Genomic DNA, 6000 nt, shown 5'->3' on the forward strand with positions numbered 1-6000 from the left:
GTTGGGAACGCTTCTGGCCAACCTGAAAAGGTATCAGTTAATACCAGCAAATATCGGTACCCCCCTTTTCTTGGAAGTTCTGTGAAATCAACCTGCCATTGTTGTCCAGGCCCATTACCCTTTCCAATCTGGCCCATTTCTAGTTTGGGAGTATTCTTTGGATTAGTTTGGAGGCAAAGTTCACACTGTTGAGTCACCTGTCTCACTGTGGTATATAAGTTTCTAGCTACAATATCTTTTATCAGATGCTTATACAGAGCCTCCATTCCCCAATGTCTCTTCCTATGTTCTTCCCGTATTAAGTGCCACAGTAAATATGAGGGAACAATTAACTTTCCCTGTGGGGTATAAGCCCATCCCTCTTCATTATATGACCCTGCTAAGTCTGAAATGAGTTTCTGATCTTCCTTAGTATATTTTGGTTTATCTTGTAGGGAAATATGCCTATCGGGAATTTAAAGCCCCTGCCACTCTTATTTTCATTTTGGCCACTTGTTTTGCCTCTCTATCCGCCAGTTCATTCCCTTTTTCCAAATCTGAGCTCACTCTCTGGTGTGCCTTAATATGCATAATTGCCACTTTCTCAGGGAGTTGAACAGCTTCTAGTAACTTCAGAATTTCTTCTGCATGTTTGATATTTTTCCCTTGGGAGTTCAATAAACCTCTTTCTTTCCAAATTGCTCCATGTGCGTGTACAACTCCAAAAGCATATTTTGAGTCTGTGTAAATGTTTACAGTTTTGCCCTGAGCCAACTTCAGAGCTCGAGTTAGGGCAATTATTTCTGCCTTTTGTGCGGAGGTGTTCATGGGCAAAGGTCCTGACTCTATTACCTCTTGACTGGTGGTGATGGCGTATCCAGCGTGTCGATTGCCATTCAGGACATAGCTGCTCCCGTCTGTGGACCAGTTTTCTCCATTTTCTATGGGGCTATCCTTTAAGTCTGGGCGACTTGCGTATGTCGCTTCAATAGTTTCTAGGCAGTCATGATGCACTGGTTCTCCTGTGTTTCCACTGAGAAAAGAAGCTGGGTTGACAATGTTAGTAACCACGATTTCCACATCATCCTGTTCCACTATTACAGCTTGATATCGCAGGAATCTTTGTGGAGATAGCCAGTGTCCACCCTTTGCTTCCAATACTGCCGACACTGCATGGGACACAAAAACAGTCATTTTCTGGCCCAGGGTGAATTTTCGGGCTTCCTGTATATTTAGTATCACAGCCGCAACTGCCCTTAGGCATCCAGGCCAGCCCTTTGCAGTCGCGTCTAACTGTTTAGAGAGGTAGCCAACTGCCCGACGATACGGACCTAGCTCCTGTGCCAATATTCCTAGGGCAATGCCCTGTTTCTCATGAGAGAAAAGGAGAAACGGCTTACCCACATCCGGGAGTCCTAAGGCCGGGGCTGACATCAGAGCCTTCTTTAGTTGTTCAAAAGCTTGTTCGGCCTCTTTATTCCATTCGAGGTGTTTCTGCTCAGTCGCTGTCAGCGCATATAATGGTTTAACAAGCAGTCCATAATTGTAGATCCACAATCGACACCACTCTGTCATTCCCAGAAAGGTTCGCAATTCCTTTACCATCTGGGGTTTTTTAGTTTGGCATATCACCTCTTTGCGGGCCTGCCCCAAAGTTCTCTGTCCCGCACTGATTTCATAGCCCAAATAATTCACTTTACGCTGCATTACCTGAGCCTTCTTCCTAGACACCCTGTATCCTTGAAGCCCTAAGAAATTGCCGAAAATGGTAGGACTATTCTTAAACCCTTGCGGCAACACCGTCCAAGTGAGCTGGGTCCTTCGACCACTTTTAGGATTTTCCCACTCAAATGCAAACAACTTTTGACTGGCTTCGTGGAGAGGGAGGCAAAAGAAAGCATCCTTTAAATCTAGAACAGTAAACCAGATTAATTCAGGTGCCAATGCAGTCAGTAGGGTATATGGATTTGCCACGACTGGGGTAGAGATCCTCAGTAATCCTGTTCACTGCGCGCAAGTCTTGAACCACCCTATATGACCCCATCGGACTTCCGAATAGGTAATATAGGAGTATTGAATTCAGACTCACATTCCTTTAATAGTCCTAGCTGCAAAAATTTTTCTATCACCGGCCGGATTCCTTCCCTGTCCTCTTTCTTTAGAGGATATTGTTTAATTCTTACTGGTCGTTGACCTTCCTTTATCTTAACTTCAACAGGTGGAGCATTTTTCGCTCTTCCAGGCACATCAGTAGCCCAAACTCCTGGATACACTTGGTCCAGAATTTCCTCATCGATTTTCCCTTCTGAGGGGAGACTAGTTAGGACTAGACTTAATGCCTGTGTATATTGTTGATCCTTTACCTCCAAAGTAATTTCCCCTTTTTCAAACGTGATCTTTGCTCCTAATTGTTCCAACAAATCTCTCCCCAAAAGTGCCTTTGGAGAGTTGGGCATATATAAGAACTTGTGGATACCCCATTGCTTTCCCAATTTATACTTTAAAGGTTTGCAAAAATACGCCTTTTCACTTTGGCCAGTTGCTCCCTGTACTACAACGTAATCATCTCCTAAAGGAATTAAGGCTTGATTTAAAACCGAATATGTTGCTCCTGTATCTATCAAAAACTTCACTTGCTGCTGCTTTTCCCCTAGCTTAATTGTAACCAGTGGATCCGCTAGGGTAGATTCCCCAGGTTCCCGTCAGTCTTCTATTACATTGGCTATCCTCACATTCGCCGAGGTTTTCCGACCCCCTTCCCTGTTTCTAGGACATTCCCTTTTCCAATGACCAAAGCCCCTGCATATAGCGCACTGATCCCTTTCCAATCGAGACGAATCTCGCCTACCACCTCTCCGTTCCCCTTTTTCTTGAATGGCAGCTATCAATTTCTTTTGTCCCCGCCGATATTCTTCTTCTCTATTACTAAACACCCTCCACGCTTCATCCAACAATATCTCTAAGTTTCTACCTTCTGTAGAACGCAGCTTTTGAAGTTTTCGCCTTATGTCCCCTGCAGATTGACCCAGGAATAAAGAAACTAATTGCTGGATCCCTACCTCAGACCCAGGGTCCAGCGGCGTGTTACGACGCATCACATCCCTCAGCCGATCCAGGAACTCAGACGGGGACTCAGAAGGAGTTTGCTTAACTGCGTATAAAGCTGACCAGTTTATAGTTTTGGGAATTGCTCTCTCCATTCCCTTCGAAACCCATTCCTGATATTCCTGTAATCTTTGCATATGTGCCGATCTATTAGCATCCCACTTTGGGTCTTGGAGGGGGAAATGTTCCTTAACATCCCCTCCTGTAATTTTATAATGATCTTCGGCCAAATTTCCTGCTGTTTTCAGAACTAGCTGTTTTTCAGTTTCAGTCAAATATTCCAATAATAATTGTATATCATTCCAATCGGGATTGTGTTGTTTTACGATAAATTGGAAATGCCTGGCTACACTTATCGGGTCACTTCTATAATCCTTTGCAATCTTTCTCCACTCTCCCAGATCAGCAGTGGAGAAAGGCACTTTAATTAGCATTGTTCCACCATCTGGCCCCACCGCCTCTCGGAGGGGTGCTTGTAAAATAGTCAGGGCAGACTTCTGCCGAGTGTGGGAAGATACAGGGCTATCAGGAGGATTAAAAGCTCCTTCTGAATCCACGTCCTTGTCCCGTGCCCGGGGGGGAGGTTTAAACAAGTCATCTAAGTCCTGTTCTGGGGCTTGGTGAACTTTGTCTGCCTTTGTACACCTCTGCCCAATGCTGCAGGAAGAACAGCATCTTTTTAGTTTACTTCTACCCCTTATTTTCTCGCTCCAATGCGAGTACCATAGGGTCCTGTGGGGGTATTATCCCACAGTCCCTTTGCCACTCCGGATGGTTTCGCAGAGTGAAAAACATATCTGCATATGATACTTCATCCCATTTCCCTTCTCTTCTCAAGAACAGCATAAGCTGTAACAAAGTATTATAATCCAATGTTCCATTAAATGGCCACTTAACTTCGCCCTCTAACTTATACAATGGCCACCACTGATTACAATATTTAATGAGGGTCTTTTTACTTTCTGTGCTTCCCTTCCCTACAATATCCTTCCAATGGGCGAGTATACAACCCAGAGGACTTTTTTTCAGTATCCCTCCTTGGGTGTTACCCATTTTCAATATACTCTTAAGGGATTTAAACTGACTTTTAAATTCTCTTTTCACGCCTGTCTGCCACACTCTCACTTATTCTCACTCAATTCCACTCTCACGGACGTCCATGCACTCAGAGAAAATCACACACACATCACTTCACACAAACACTATGGTTCGACAAATTCAAATCGGTAGTCTATTCCAAATGCCTTATTGCCATAACCAAAATCAATACCAAAAGAAAGCTAACATAGCATCGCTCCAGTTAACAACCTTCTAGCAGCTGCAAATATCTTATAAATTACAAGAGGCCCGCTTACCCTTCTCCTGCTTCTCATATACCGGTCATTAGCAGGTCCATCCTGGCTCCCAACAACGGGATACAGTGGTTACCTCAAACTCAGTCGATCTATCCCCGAGATCGCTACCGGCCGCTCTATCGGCCAGCGAGTTTCCCAATTGCAGTCCCAAACTGCAGTCCCAAACCCTACAGGTACCCAACCCACGGGCACTATGCTGCACGCCAGACGTCTCTGCGCGATTTATCAGCAGCCCCGAATGTGCGTACGCTTAAATCCCTTCGTTAAACATACCGTTAAATCCACAGCTTCAAGAGGCTGTTGTCCACTCCTGCGGTGATCGGCCGGCAGCGGAGACTCCTCCGAGTAAAATGCTCGGGGCGCGCCTAGGAGCGTCCGCTCCGCAGTCGGTCCCGCAGCCGAGTGGAGATCCTCCTGGCTGGCTCGCCAAAACTGACGTGCGGAAAACAGACTCCACAATCTGTAAGATTGTAAAGTAGGTATGTTTATTCAGCGCTGGGCAGCACGGGGGAGTAGTCCCGCCAAAACCGTGCGCACCTGACACGAAAACTTGCTCTGTTTTTATAAGACAACTCATTACATATTCATAATATGATGTAATACGCCTATACATATGCATTACCTATCCCCGCTTTGTATTAAAATTAGTTCTGCAAGTCATTTCCATATCTCTCTCCCGACTGAGTTTGCGCAGTGTCCCCTGGTGGTGGTCGTCAGGGGTCCTGAGGATGAAGGCAGGTGAGTCTTCCTCGTGACCCCCACATCTGGCGCAGACTCAGTAACGTCCTGCTCTTTGTCCAAACCGCAGAACCAGTTTTGGCTTGTTCTTGCAAGGTTGTAATCTTTCTTTGGACTTATATGGTCATAAAGCTGGACTTATATGGTCATGAAGCCCTTTACTCCCGTACACCTTATCACAGTACCCAAGCAAACCGTGTAAGATTTGGCAAACAGCTTAAATTTTGCAATTTTTACCCTAAACAGCTAAACAGACTATTACAATTGTTAAACTCTACCCTATCTCTTACCCCCCCCCCCCCTCACTTGCTGTTTGTTCCTTTGGCATCCATTTGCCCAGGGCTAACGATGGCACACAAGCAGGACTGCTCAACAAACTAGGAGGCGAATTGCTCGCAGAGCTGTTTCGGCCATAACTCCCTGAGGAGATGCCCTTGCCCTGAACGACAAGCGCTTTCCCAGTTTGAGCCATTTTCTTTTAAAACCAACTCGCCCGAGCCGCCCCGCGAGCTCACAGCGCGGGCCCCGCCGGGGCCAGCGGGGAGCTGCTGCTGCCCGGTACGCCGGCACCCCCCCGGGCTTCCCGACAGCGGCCCGAGTGCTCTGCGGGGGGCGCAGCGCCGCCGCCACCCGCCGGGCCTCTCGCTGCCCCCCGGCCCCGCTCGGCAGCGCCGCGGCCGGGCACCGCGGGGCAGGAAGTGACGTCACTCGCGCTGCGACACGCGCCGGAGCAGACCCCGCCCCCGCCAGCAGAGCCCGCCGGCCGTTTAAACCGCCGCGCTCTCCGCTGAGGGAGGCGCTTGTCCGCCGCTGCCGCGCTGAG

General features: G+C 47.4%; 1 long non-coding RNA gene across 1 annotated transcript; it reads right to left on the reverse strand.

Annotated features, from left to right (window-relative positions):
* Positions 1 to 961: 961 nt before the first annotated feature.
* On the reverse strand, positions 962 to 1729 carry LOC121082310. The gene is made up of 2 exons (XR_005825973.1): positions 1380 to 1729; positions 962 to 1025 (listed from the first exon to the last, which is right to left on the reverse strand). It is a non-coding gene; the product is annotated as an uncharacterized LOC121082310 (long non-coding RNA).
* Positions 1730 to 6000: the final 4271 nt, after the last annotated feature.

Source organism: Falco naumanni, unplaced genomic scaffold (assembly GCF_017639655.2).
Source record: "Falco naumanni isolate bFalNau1 unplaced genomic scaffold, bFalNau1.pat scaffold_67_arrow_pat_ctg1, whole genome shotgun sequence".
NCBI classification, from domain to species: Eukaryota; Metazoa; Chordata; class Aves; order Falconiformes; family Falconidae; genus Falco; species Falco naumanni.